The sequence below is a fragment of the Pecten maximus genome, chromosome 19, assembly GCF_902652985.1.
Source record: "Pecten maximus chromosome 19, xPecMax1.1, whole genome shotgun sequence".
Lineage (NCBI taxonomy): Eukaryota > Metazoa > Mollusca > Bivalvia > Pectinida > Pectinidae > Pecten > Pecten maximus.
Window position 1 is genome coordinate 22,324,039 of NC_047033.1, and position 14,506 is coordinate 22,338,544.

The 14,506-nt window shown below is 41.6% G+C and overlaps 1 protein-coding gene across 2 annotated transcripts in view; it reads right to left on the bottom strand.

The window, feature by feature from the left end:
- Positions 1-14,506, bottom strand: part of LOC117317384 (mitogen-activated protein kinase kinase kinase 13-A-like) — a 187,298-nt gene that overhangs the window by 96,461 nt on the left and 76,331 nt on the right. The window lies entirely within an intron of this gene.

The following is a 14,506-nucleotide window of genomic DNA, read 5'->3' on the forward strand; positions in this document are numbered from 1 at the left end:
AGTGTATAACAGTATAATTATTTTCATTGTAATGTCCAAATTTTGAACCTTAAAATGTCCTACAAGGACAATCAATTCATGAAATAAGATATCAAATATTTTGATAAAAACAAAAAAGTTTTTTTACCCATGATGAAGTATTCCATCCGTGAATGTTAACACTGTCAATGACTGAAATCCGTTCCCAATCTAAAAGACATCCAAAATATATACATAGGATATAAATATTCACAATATTCCTGGAAATTTCACACTGTTTACTGGTACGTTGTCCACCTTTAAGGTCCTGGTCAGTCTGAAAAGGTCAATGCTACCAGACACTACACTTTGGTCCCAGCCTGTGACAACGGAGTTATCAACTGATGTCGTGAACTATAGTAAACATCTCCCTCAATGGAACACTCTACTCAGTAGCCCTATGCCATATAAGGGTATTGTGAGCCTCACATCCATGGTTCCAAAAGGCTAAAAAATCAATATGGCGAATTCAAATGAGAGATTTTAGCCAATCAGGATCACTGAAACAAATGCGTATAGGCTATATTGATTTTTACCCAGAGCTTCTGCTTTTATTGGATTCATAGTAAGTTAGGCATGGAACAAGTATGAAAATCCCCAAGACAATTGTGTCAGCTGGTTTTAGCTTCCTATAGAGTTTTGCTGTTTAACTGTGTGTGTGTATTTATATACAGGGTTAATATGAGAGGAACTACTCGGACCATTTACTAATGTCACCTAGCATCTCAATACGTCACAAAATCAGGCTAGGAACAATTAGCATAATGTATTTACAGACTATCCTTTAATTGATCGATGCCTGTTGAATTCCAATGCATGTTTGCTAAGAGAACATAGGTAAACGATGTTGTGTCATGAAAACTATGTAACCAATCAGATTTCAAAACAGGTCTACTCCCAGTATACAAATACAATAAAGTAATTAAAGAGACATTTGATTTTAATGACTCTTGAAACTCATTTACTTCTATATATTGTTATTTGATGAAAAAGATTATACAGATATACCTCCCTACAGAGATCACAGATATACCTCCCTACAGAGATCACAGTTATACCTCCCTACAGAGATCACAGTTATACCTCCCTACAGAGATCACAGTTGTACCTCCCCACAGAGATCACAGTTATACCTCCCTACAGAGATCACAGTTATACCTCCCTACAGAGATCACAGTTATACCTCCCTACAGAGATCACAGTTATACCTCCCTACAGAGATCACAGTTTTACCTCCCTACAGGTCACATGTATACCTCCCTACAGAGGTCACAGTTACACCTCCCTACAGAGGTCACATTTATACCTCCCTACAGAGGTCACATTTATGCCTCCCTACAAGGTCACAAATATACCTCCCTACAGAGGTCACAGTTGTACCTCCCTACAGAGGTCACATGTATACCTCCCTTCAGAGGTCACAGATATACCTCCCTACAGAGGTCAGTTATATACCTCCCTACATAGATCCCAGTTAAACCTCACAACACAGGTCACAGTTATAGCTCCCTACAGAGGTCACAGTAATACCTCCCTACAGAGGTCACAGTTGTACCTCCCTACAGAGGTCACAGTTGTACCTCCCTACAGAGGTCACAGTTGTACCTCCCTACAGAGGTCACAGTTATACCTCCCTACAGAGGTCAGTTATACCTCCCTACAGAGATCACAGTTATACCTCCCTACAGAGGTCACAGTTGTACCTCCCTACAGAGATCTCAGTTGTACCTCCCTACAGAGGTCACAGTTATACCTCCTTATAGAGGTCAGTTATACCTCCCTACAGAGGTCACAGTTATACCTCCCTACAGAGGTCACAGTTGTAGCTCCCTACAGAAGTCAGATATACCCTATAGAATCAGGTAAGTTGATGACCCCTGAGATAGGTTTTAAAGCCATAAAGCATTACCATGTCACAAGACACCTTTCTAATAATGATGTTAAACCCACTCATGGTATAGCAGTTATATAAAACATAAAAAAAAACTGGATCTAAATCATTATATAAGTGTTCTAAACTAAAAATAAAATTATGGATTATTAATGAAAAGGCTGAAAGAGTATATGTTTGTATTTAAAATCGCCTAATGGATTACCTAAATGCACCCCATTCAGCAACAATCAACAGGCTATAACAGATGCCAGTCTAATTTTAACCGACATATATAAATATTTAATCTCCAATCTACATGATCTCTAGTGTCTGATACAACATAGCTGTACAGGTAAAATGGGCAGTGATGGTATTAACAGGTTAATTTGACTGGTTTAAATTCACCAGTATTCATGTTCAGGAATATTTGGTGTAGGCGACCTGCCAATTTAACCTGGTCCTGCGTGACAAGAGGATGACTGAAGAACCTTTGTGGTCGTCTTCGGAGGACCTGGTGTCAGGGCAAGGCTATTGATTCCTTCACAAAGTGCACAGACTTGGATCCTCAATGTCATTAGCAAGCCATGTTGCTGAACGGATGTCAGAACGACCTATAAGGAATCAGGCTAAATCACCTATAATGAATCAGGCTAAATAAACACAAATATATGTTTCCTATCCCTACCTGTAGTACATGTAGGGATATCAGGATAAACACAAATATATGTTTCCTATCCCTACCTGTAGTACATGAAGGATGTCAGGATGTCAGGCCAAATAAACATAAATATGTGTTTTCTACCCCCATATGTAGTACAGTTCAAACAAGAGGTCCATGGGCCTTAACATTCATCTGGCTTTAAAGATCCTGGAACTATTGTATTATACTTATTCAGTAGAAAGTAGGGGCAATCCAGGTAAACTCAGTCTGGTTGGACACTTAACACATGTATCGGTTCCTGCTGTGTACTCAATCCCTTGACATATAGTTACATCCATATATTCTAAACAAGGAGGCGGAGCTGGCTGTTTCAACTTTGGATTGAAAAATGTCTATTTTGTAGAATGACAATCCTGTCATAGCAGATAAGCTTTTAAAGGAAAACAGGTACAAGTGCTGATATGAACAATTATTGAACATGATTATCCTGTTTAGAAAATTCAAATGAATTGAAAAAAACGTTATTTAATAGAAAAATTAAATTTATATAAAAATAAATTTAAGTTTTTTACATATTAATACAGTGTCCAAGTTAACCTGCCATATAGATTCAAGGGCATTTAAACTGGGACAGCTTGCTTAAAATGTCTTAATCTTCGATTTAAAAAAACAGCTGAATAATAAATCCCTCCTTGAAAAAGTATGTTAAACTATTGAAATGATTTACTAACAGCTTAAAGGTTTAATAATTTACAATAAAAATGTGTTAAAAATTTTATCTTATACTCATAGACACATTATGTGTGTATAATTAAAACCTAATGAACACTTATTACAAATGTAATAGGCATTAAAGAAGGGAATAAAGGATGCCAAGAAATATGAACATACATTATTACATTATGTAAATCAAGAGGGAATACTATCAAATAAATTATGCCCAGGAAAATCGAGAGGGAACACTATCAAATATGACCACGAAAACCGAGAGGGAACACTATCAAATATGTCCAGGAAAACCGAGAGGGAACACTATCAAATATGTTCAGGAAAAACAAGAGGGAACACTATCAAATATGACCACAAAAACCGAGAGGGAAACAGTATCAAATATGTCCAGGAAAACCAAGAGGGAACACTATCAAATATGACCACAAAAACCGAGAGGGAACACTATCAAATATGTCCAGGAAAACCAAGAGGGAACACTAGCAAATATGACCACGAAAACCGAGAGGGAACACTATCAAATATGTTCAGGAAAAACAAGAGGGAACACTATCAAATATGACCACAAAAACCGAGAGGGAACACTATCAAATATGTCCACAAAAACCGAGAGGGAACACTATCAAATATGTCCAGGAAAACTGAGAGGGAACACTATCAAATATGACCACGAAAACTGAGAGGGAACACTATCAAATATGTCCAGGAAAACCGAGAGGGAACACTATTAATATGTCCAGGAAACCAAGAGGGAACACTTTCAAATATGTCCAGGAAAACCAAGAGGGAACACTATCAAATATGACCACGAAAACCGAGAGGGAACACTATCAAATATGTCTAGGAAAAACCAGAGGGAACACTATCAAATATGACCACGAAAACCGAGAGGGAACACTATCAAATATGACCACGAAAATTTAGTAAAGGCCATGAAAGCTGTGGAAAATAGCAGTTTATCTATACAGCAGCCCAGATGTATTCTGTTCCTACATTTGTAACTCAAGTTAACCAGAGGAGACAAGATTTCTGGACGTTCGGGCCTGTCTACTAAACCTGGAACGCACCATCTCTACCTGCAGATGTTGAACAAAAGATTGTTAACACGCAATAGATATGTCCAAGAGAGGGATGGAGATTAAATGGCGACTAATGCAGCGTATGGGAATACTGATGAAAACAGATGAAGGTAACATCAAAAATGCTAATCTAGATAAAGGATGGTGGAAGAGAATCAAGAAAAGACACCCGGTTAAATCAATAAGAAAACTTGAGAAATTGAGTCATATAGGGCCACAATGTCAGACCCTACTGTCTTAGAAAAATATTTCAAGGACTTAGAGACTATCATTAAGGAATTTGATATGAAAAACAAGCCAGAGGTCATTTGGAATTGTGATCAAACTGGGAAGCAGTTCCATCATACACTAGTGAAAGTCATTCCAGAAAATAGGTCAAAGAATTCTGTGGGAAGGGTTTTGGACAACAGGACCAATATTACCATCATGGCACTGGTAGGACAATGTCACCAATGGTGGTCGTCAAAGGGAAGACATCGGCATCACTGCATGGTCTCAATGTTACAGCATGATGACATTCTAGGTAAGGCCACAACTTCTGATTTTGGATCGGCATTCATCTCATTAATTGTAAGGAATTATCTTCCATTATCATTAATGGTTTCAAGGCATGCACATTCTTGCTCTGAATCCTCTTGCAGTTCCAACAGAGGGCTTCCATCCTTCCATCGCTACTGCATTATACATATATATTTAAGTATATCGCAGTCCAGCTTACTGATCCCCAATTCTCTTCCATCAACCATTACCTCCACAATTACTGCTGTAATTAATGATTCAGCTTCCTCTACAACAACCACCTCCTCCTATGGTTTATCAGTAACCGTGACCTCTACTTCCTCTACGACCTCCACCTCCTCCTACCCTTTATCGGTAACCGTGACCTCTACTTCCTCTACGACCACCTCCTCCTACCCTTTATCAGTAACCGTGACCTCTACTTCCTCTACGACCTCCTCCTCCTACCCTTTATCGGTAACCGTGACCTCTACTTCCTCTACGACCTCCACCTCCTCCCACAGTTTATCTGTCACCGTGACCTCTACTTCCTCTACGACCTCCACCTCCTCCTACTGTCCATCTGTCACCGTGACCTCTACTTCCTCTCCAACCTCCACCTCCTCCTACTGTTTATCTGTCACCGTGACCTCTACTTCCTCTATGACCTCCTCCTCCTCCTACTGTCCATCTGTCACTGTGACCTCTACTTCCTCTACGACCTCCTCCTCCTACCCTTTATCGGTAACCGTGACCTCTACGACCTCCTCCTCCTCCTCCTACTGTCCATCTGTCACTGTGACCTCTACTTCCTCTACGACCTCCTCCTTCTCCTACCGTTTATCTGTCACCATGACCTCTACGACCTCCACCTCCTACTACGGTTTATCTGTCACCGTGACCTCTACGACCTCCACCTCCTCCTCCTCCTACTGTTTATCTGTCACCATGACTTCTACTTCCTCTACGACCTCCACCTCCTCCTACTGTTTATCTGTCACTGTGACCTCTACTTCCTCTAGGACCTCCACCTCCTCCTCCTCCTACTGTTTATCTGTCACCGTGACCTCTACTTCCTCTACGACCTCCACCTCCTCCTACTGTTTATCTGTCACCGTGACCTCTACTTCCTCTCCAACCTCCACCTCCTCCCACAGTTTATCTGTCACCGTGACCTCTACTTCCTCTCCAACCTCCTCCTCCTACTGTTTATCTGTCACTGTGACCTCTACTTCCTCTACCACCTCCTCCTCCTCCTACTGTTTATCTGTCACCGTGACCTCTACTTCCTCTCCAACCTCCAACTCCTCCCACAGTTTATCTGTCACCGTGACCTCTACTTCCTCTACCACCTCCTCCTCCTCCTACTGTTTATCTGTCACTGTGACCTCTACTTCCTCTACGACCTCCACCTCCTCCTCCTCCTACCGTTTATATGTCACTGTGACCTCTACTTCCTCTCCAACCTCCACCTCCTCCTACTGTATATCTGTCACCGTGACCTCTACTTCCTCTACGACCTCCTCCTCCTCCTACTGTTTATCTGTCACTGTGACCTCTACTTCCTCTACGACCTCCACCTCCTCCTACTGTTTATCTGTCACCGTGACCTCTACTTCCTCTACAACCTCCACCTCCTCCTACTGTTTATCTGTCACTGTGACCTCTACTTCCTCTACGACCTCCACCTCCTCCTACTGTTTATCTGTCACCGTGACCTCTACTTTCTCTACGACCTCCACCTCCTCCTACGGTTTATCTGTCACCGTGACCTCTACTTCCTCTACGACCTCCTCCTCCTCCTCCTCCTCCTACTGTTTATCTGTCACCATGACTTCTACTTCCTCCATGACCTCCTACTCCTCCTACCCTTTATCGGTAACCGTGACCTCTACTTCCTCTACGACCTCCTCCTCCTACCGTTTATCTGTCACCATGACCTCAACTTCCTCTACGACCTCCACCTCCTCCTACTGTCCATCTGTCACTGTGACCTCTACTTCCTCTCCAACCTCCTCCTCCTACTGTTTATCTGTCACCGTGACCTCAACTTCCTCTACGACCTCCACCTCCTCCTACTGTCCATCTGTCACTGTGACCTCTACTTCCTCTCCAACCTCCACCTCCTCCTACTGTTTATCTGTCACCGTGACCTCTACTTCCTCTACGACCTCCTCCTCCTCCTACTGTCCATCTGTCACCGTGACCTCTACTTCCTCTACGACTTCCACCTCCTCCTACTGTCCATCTGTCACTGTGACCTCTACTTCCTCTAGGACCTCCACCTCCTCCTACTGTTTATCTGTCACCGTGACCTCAACTTCCTCTACGACCTCCACCTCCTCCTACTGTCCATCTGTCACTGTGACCTCTACTTCCTCTCCAACCTCCTCCTCCTACTGTTTATCTGTCACCGTGACCTCAACTTCCTCTACGACCTCCACCTCCTCCTACTGTCCATCTATCACTGTGACCTCTACTTCCTCTCCAACCTCCACCTCCTCCTACTGTTTATCTGTCACCGTGACCTCTACTTCCTCTACGACCTCCTCCTCCTCCTACTGTCCATCTGTCACCGTGACCTCTACTTCCTCTACGACTTCCACCTCCTCCTACTGTCCATCTGTCACCGTGACCTCTACTTCCTCTACGACTTCCACCTCCTCCTACTGTCCATCTGTCACTGTGACCTCTACTTCCTCTCCAACCTCCACCTCCTCCTACTGTCCATCTGTCACCGTGACCTCTACTTCCTCTACGACTTCCACCTCCTCCTACTGTCCATCTGTCACCGTGACCTCTACTTCCTCTCCAACCTCCACCTCCTCCTACTGTCCATCTGTCACCGTGACCTCTACTTCCTCTCCAACCTCCACCTCCTCCTACTGTTTATCTGTCACCGTGACCTCTACTTCCTCTACGACCTCCACCTCCTCCTACTGTCCATCTGTCACTGTGACCTCTACTTCCTCTACGACCTCCTCCTACTGTCCATCTGTCACCGTGACCTCTACTTCCTCTACGACCTCCACCTCCTCCTACTGTCCATCTGTCACTGTGACCTCTACTTCCTCTACGACCTCCTCCTCCTACCGTTTATCTGTCACCGTGACCTCTACTTCCTCTACGACCTCCTCCTCCTACTGTTTATCTGTCACCGTGACCTCTACTTCCTCTACGACCTCCACCTCCTCCTACTGTCCATCTGTCACTGTAACCTCTGCTTCCTGTTCGAATACCTCTGTCAGTGGTTCATTGGTCAATGTCTTTGCCGTCATCGTAACTACTGCTGTCACCACTACCTTGCCTTCCTCAACCCTTAATACATGCTCTTTTTCAACACCTGTTCTTCATCCTCTAAGTGTTGATTCCGCCATATCCCAATGCTTTACATCCCCCGTTCCTTCGCTTCCAGAATTACACCAAGAAGCCACTCCACATATGTAATATTGACGACCCTCAAGTGTTGTTTAATCTAATAACCACTTGTAAACTTGAAATTGTCAAAGCAGACAGTGATAGAACTGTGACATTTCCCTCACAGCTGTTATGCCGGAGTTTGTAGATGAAAAATGGGAAAATGCTGTAGAGTGCATTTTCCTGCCTCCTCACCCGAAACCAAAAACACCTTCAGACAGTAAAAACACTTCACATCGTTTACTTCCAACAGCAGATTGATAATGTGTAATGGGTCAAACAAATAACTGCGGAATGTCGTTACTAAGACAATATTTTGTGCTTTTCACCAGATTAAGAAAACAATTGAGTCTGGTGATTTTTCACAAGATATTTTAGAGTTGTAGAAAAAATATTGTTCATTCTTTTTTTTCAGTTTCATTTCTTTTTTCATGCTTAATATGTTATTAGCCAGTTAGTGCGTGCTGATGAAAGGTATAAAATAGTTATAAAGACAACACAACAGACACTTAGTAGTTACGACATACTTCAAAATGTCACAAAAATCTGTGATCTATACAAAATGTGAGCTTTGACCCGACCCAATGACCTTGACCTTGAGACAATGGATTCCTTGTTTAATTGTTGTCAACATAGCTTAATAGAGGCTATGACAGCCATCTCAGACCACCCAAAAATAAAACCACGAATTATAAGTCAGGACAATCTCAGAATCATATCAGGCAAGTTTGAGCTGAATCAGTTTCAGGTCATATATGTATGTCCTAAAAATCTTATTTATTAGGAAAATGGGTCTTGAAAATAAGATGAAAGTATCAATTTACTTATATATATACTGCTGTAAGAAATGTAAATTTGAAGTTCATCATGTGAAAGTCACAATTTCATGAGAAAATGTCAAGTTGTTGTTTCAGCCATGGAGATCAAGCTTTTGGTTGTTACAATTTTTTGGAAGTTAGAAAAGATTTGATCAACTTCTATCAGATCTGATCAACTAACATCATTTTGTGACCCCATGGGCCTAGATCGAATAAAGCTTCTCACTTTTAAAGATTTGCTTCTATTTTGCTTCATAAATCATAGCAAATTTCATTGTATAATTTAATTGGTAAAACTACTTGTAGTTAACAGCAGATGTGTAATAGGTTACATGAGCGTTTGACACTAGTCATCTAGGCATCTCATTAGGTCATGTGAAAAAAGACCTTAAATATATTGAGGATCTACACAAAGAATTACTACACTACCTGAGTGACCCTTGACCCCTTACCATGACACCCGCACTCTGTCATGTCATTTGTCCACACACAACTATAGTCAGAGTACAACGCATTTATGAAATCTTCATAAATTATTGACAGATCAGGTAAAAGGCTGGATCTAGTGGAGCGTGAAATCCTGCTGGCTTCCACACTCCCCTTTAGCCTGGCAAGTCAATCAGGTGACAGCCACATAATGCTTCAAAATGACAATTTCTCGATAATCAATAATAGTCGCTAGAAAAAAATATACTGGTTTTGATTCCTGCAAACAAAACCTAAGGGTTTATTGATGTTGATCAGGACAGTGCATTCTGATGCAATCTACAGTGTTAATGACAGAAACCTCAAATCTGCCTGTATTTACTGGGAATTGAAACAAATTCTTATGAACATTTTTTCTCTATAGAGTCTGCATTTTTTCATGACAATTTTTTTTCCCTTTACAAATCATTAATTTTGTGTATATCATTTTATGATAGAAAGCCGAATTTGCTTTCAACAACTGCAGTTGTCTTATAAGTACAGGAATTCAACTAGTATAGATAAACTTGTCAATCAGCAACATAAATACATTGTATATGACCTTGAGATAATAAGGTCACAGAGGAGCAATATCAGATTTAGATAATTAAGACAACTACATTATGTTTTTGATGAATACATGAGCTGCTTCTAATGCAACTTTGAAGTTGATCTAGGTATTTAATGCAGATGCTAAGCAGATTACCACATTATTCAAATAAGTCCATTGAGAAGTTGTCAAAGCTTTGACCACTGTCACCTTGAATGTAGGTCAAGGTCATGCATTTGAACAAATTTGGTTCCCTAATTCATCACGTCATGCTACAGGCCCAATATCAGGTCTCTTGGCCTCCTTGTTATTCCAAAGAAGTTCTTAAAATGGAAAAGTGACACTCAGGCTGGATGGCGGCCCCCTGACAACAGACACAGCACTACTGCATAGACTCACTAGCCCTTGGCCTTTAGGAACATGCTAGTTTCTGTGTGGAACTAGAAATGTAAACTAATGCCTAGCTAATACCCCCTGCTACCCTCATTTATAACCATGGCAATCAAATGACATCTGTTGTTCTGGAAAAAAGCACCATTGTATTTGCTATTCTCAAAACCTTTCCATACCAATTTTTATAGTTTAATCAAACAATATTTCAATTTTACAGAAGCTTCCATTAAGTTTCTATAATATATTGGTTATGGAAACACCTGATGTCTTAAAAAAGGCATTAATAAGTTACACACTTGACCTAAGTCTTGGTTACGCGTGGTCCAAATACCATAATGGTGAAATGAAATGGGTCAAACTACAGTCAAACCTCAATGATTCAAACTTCGTTGATTCAAATTGCTCGCTGTATCGAAATTTTTGCTTAGTCCCGAATTTTCTCACTATATAACACTACTAACGGACCTATGTATGATTCAAATTTTTATAAAGCGAAGTTTTCGATGTATCGAACTTTTTTCAAGGCCCGTTAGTAGTGATATTATAGGTAATTGACATCTCATGATTCAAACAAAAAATTTACCTATACTGACCATTGGACAGGTGTCTGTCGTGACCCCCGCGGCAAGATTTCACACCTCTCCCACAAAAGCCCCGACTGACAATAGGGATAACGATAGCGTGTGTTGTCTACTCCCGACCATAGGATTAATTAATAATCAGGCCAAAGTTATAGATTAATTGTGTATTTAGAAGCCATGACATGTAATCTCTCCGGTATAACATACCAGCAGTCATATTTGATGATCGCCGCCGACATTGAAATCAGCGGTCAGTGAGTAGATTTTATGGAACAGTGAAACAAGCGGATCAATTTTAAACACACACAATTAGCGATGTCTTCACTCATACTCAAAGTGTGCATTGTAGGCCTACTTTTTGCTAAAATGTGATATACATAATTGTTTTGTAAAAACGATACATATTTAATTAATAAAATGCTGAATGGATGAAAAGTATCTTTTATTTTGTTGTGTTTAATGTAAATCAACTAAACGTTTCAATGTGAGTCTGACAGGCGACGATCGACACTACGACATGGAGGACATGTAACAGACGATCGACACTACGACATGGAGGACATGTAACAGACGATCGACACTACGACATGGAGGACATGTAACAGACGATCGACACTACGACATGGAGGACATGTAACAGACGATCGACACTACGACATGGAGGACATGTAACAGACGATCGACACTACGACATGGAGGACATGTAACAGACGATCGACACTACGACATGGAGGACATGTAACAGACGATCGACACTACGACATGGAGGACATGTAACAGACGATCGACACTACGACATGGAGGACATGTAACAGACGATCGACACTACGACATGGAGGACATGTAACAGACGATCGACACTACGACATGGAGGACATGTAACAGACGATCGACACTACGACATCGAGGACATGTAACAGACGATCGACACTACGACATGGAGGACATGTAACAGACGATCGACACTACGACATGGAGGACATGTAACAGACGATCGACACTACGACATGGAGGACATGTAACAGACGATCGACACTACGACATGGAGGACATGTAACAGACGATCGACACTACGACATGGAGGACATGTAACAGACGATCGACACTACGACATGGAGGACATGTAACAGACGATCGACACTACGACATGGACGACACGTAACAGACGATCGACACTACGACATGGAGGACATGTAACAGACGATCGACACTACGACATGGAGGACATGTAACAGACGATCGACACTACGACATGGAGGACATGTAACAGACGATCGACACTACGACATGGAGGACATGTAACAGAAGATCGACACTACGACATGGAGGACATGTAACAGACGATCGACACTACGACATGGAGGACATGTAGGACATGTAACAGACGATCGACACTACGACATCGAGGACATGTAACAGACGATCGACACTACGACATCGAGGACATGTAACAGACGATCGACACTACGACATGGAGGACATGTAACAGACGATCGACACTACGACATGGAGGACATGTAACAGACGATCGACACTACGACATGGAGGACATGTAACAGACGATCGACACTACTACATCGAGGACATGTAACAGACGATCGACACTACGACATGGAGGACATGTAACAGACGATCGACACTACGACATGGAGGACATGTAACAGACGATCGACACTACGACATCGAGGACATGTAACAGACGATCGACACTACGACATCGAGGACATGTAACAGACGATCGACACTACGACATGGAGGACATGTAACAGACGATCGACACTACTACATGGAGGACATGTAACAGACGATCGACACTACGACATCGAGGACATGTAACAGACGATCGACACTACGACATGGAGGACATGTAGGACATGTAACAGACGATCGACACTACGACATCGAGGACATGTAACAGACAATCGACACTACGACATGGAGGACATGTAACAGACGATCGACACTACGACATCGAGGACATGTAACAGACGATCGACACTACGACATCGAGGACATGTAACAGACGATCGACACTACGACATGGAGGACATGTAACAGACGATCGACACTACGACATGGAGGACATGTAACAGACGATCGACACTACGACATGGAGGACATGTAACAGACGATCGACACTACGACATGGAGGACATGTAACAGACGATCGACACTACGACATGGAGGACATGTAACAGACGATCGACACTACGACATGGAGGACATGTAACAGACGATCGACACTACGACATGGAGGACATGTAACAGACGATCGACACTACTACATGGAGGACATGTAACAGACGATCGACACTACGACATCGAGGACATGTAACAGGTGACGATCGACACTACGACATGGAGGACATGTAACAGACGATCGACACTACGACATGGAGGACATGTAGGACATGTAACAGACGATCGACACTACGACATCGAGGACACGTAACAGCTAGCCCAAACAAAAATACTTGCTTGCAGTAAGCTTGCGGTAAGCTTATTTTACTCTTCGCAAGCTATATGCAAGCTAGTAAGAAGCTTGCGCAAGCTTGCAGGCAGGCAGGTCCTAAAACTTAAGCTATCTGCAAGCTCGCAAGATCATGGTTGCAAGCTTGCGAGTCCTTCTGCAAGCTTGCGAGTACTTCTCCAAGCTTGCGAGTCCTTCTGCAAGCTTGCGAGTCCTTCTGCAAGCTTGCAAGTCCTTCTGCAAGCTCGCAAGATCTTGGTTGCAAGCTTGCAAGTCCTTCTGCAAGCTTGCGAGTTCATCTGCAAGCTTGCAAGCCCTTCTGCAAGCTTACAAGTCATTCTGCAAGCTTGCAGGAGGGGTCTCTTTTTGCAAGCTTGCAAGCCTTCAGTCCTTTACAATATTCTGCATGTTGTGGACTTAGAAATTTTTCTACTCTGATATGTTACTTGTGAGATGTGAAAATCTTCTAAGTCACAGCAGCATGGATTTTCTATTTCAAAATCTGTAACTTTTAGTATTTCATATCAGATTATCTAAAGGTGAATGTGAGTTTCTTCAGAGTTAAAACACCTCTTTTTGAATCAAAATTGAATGATGATTTTAGTAATCAATCATTACTGTTTAAATTGCAATTCATGTTTGTAAAACTTCAATAATAATAATGACATTCATATCTTTTCAAATTTAGATATCCAACCAATTTATAATAATGCTTAAAGTATTGCTTCATTTATATATTTTACACATGTATTGATAAAATCCTCTTTATTAAAGTTATCAGTGAATATATTATGATATATTTTTGTTAGTATAATCAGTTGTTTCTAGGAGTGATATTCATTCTAAGGGTAACCTGCAAATTATGTGAATTGAATTTCCATCAGTGCAAATTTCAGCAAAATATATGTTGAAGCCTTATTATCAAAAACCTTTCCAACACCAATATGCGTAAAC